We start from the raw sequence: 1,281 nt of genomic DNA, 5'->3' as shown, positions 1-1,281 counted from the left end.
TCAATCAATCAATCAGTCAATCAGTCAATCAATCAAGCAGAAGACCTTCCTTATATCCAGACAAATGACTGTTCGGGCTCTTCTTAAAAACCTCCAGGGATGGAGCAGGACATCGTAGAGTAGGGACCTTCGAGGTCTTCTAGTCCAGCCCCCTGCTCAAGCAGGAGACCCTATACCCGTGATGGCACACGTGTCTGAAGTGGCAGACAGAGACAGGTCGCTTGGCACGCGCGGCATCGCCCGTTCCTCTTCCGGGTTTATGGGGCAGATGTGTGCGCGACGATCAGCTGAGCCTTTTCGGCCCTCGGTGCTGCAAAGGTTCGCCATCCCTGCCCTTCCAGACAAGTGGCTGTCCAGCCTCTTTTTAAAAACCTCCAGGGATGAAGCACCCACAATTTCTAGTGGCAAGCTGTTCCCCTGGCTAATTGTCCTCGCTGTTAGGAAGTTTCTCCTTAATTCCAGGTTGCTTCTCTCCTTGACTAGTTTCCATCTGTTGCTTCTTGTCCTGTCTTCAGGGGCTTTGGAAAATAGGCTGAGCCACCCTCTTCTTTGGGGGCAGCCCCTCAAATACTTGAAATCCTGCTATCATGTCCCCTCCTGGTCTGTCTTTTCTCTAGACTGGCCAGACCCAGTTCCTGCAACCGTCCTTCCTACGTTTTACTCTCCAGGCCTTTAATCCTCTTAGTCGCTCCTCTCTGCACTTTTTCCAAAGTCTCAACCTCTTTTTTGTAATGTGGGGACCAAAACTGGATGCCGTACTCCAGGTGTGGCCTTACTCAGGATTTATAAAGCGGTACTAAGACTTTGATTCCATGATCGTTTTGAGGGCCTGGAGCTGGGTTTCCTCCTTGGCTGAAAAACCGAGAGAGCCATGACCTTCCGGGTGGCCCCGGGAAGAGGGTAGGTGATGCACGAGGGTCTGATGATCTGTTTTTGGGGTCCTTGGTGCTCTCTGAACTGGGTGGTTTTCTCGGAACACTTTTGGGAAAAGAAGGTAGGACGTTGCATTGAAGACAAGAGAAAAGAGAGCTGAAGCTTTGTTAAACTGACTCGCCCCCTAGTCTCCTCCGTCCCTTTCTCTGCGGGTACACAAGGTTCTCTTCTGGCACCTCCAGCCATTGCTTCCTAGCTGTCCTCTTGTTGCTTAACATTCTCACCTGGGATCACCTTCTACAACCATCCATCTTAATCAAGGGCAGAACTTCCCTGAGTAGTAGCAACTCCTGTCTTTGAGTAAAATTTGAATCCCTAAAAAAAAGGGACCTCCCAGACTCCTCCTGC

This window comes from Pantherophis guttatus, chromosome 1, assembly GCF_059756535.1.
Source record: "Pantherophis guttatus breed Tessera chromosome 1, ASM5975653v1, whole genome shotgun sequence".
Taxonomy (NCBI): domain Eukaryota; kingdom Metazoa; phylum Chordata; class Lepidosauria; order Squamata; family Colubridae; genus Pantherophis; species Pantherophis guttatus.
The sequence above is the reverse complement of the archived record's forward strand: the minus strand, read 5'-3'. Positions refer to the sequence as shown.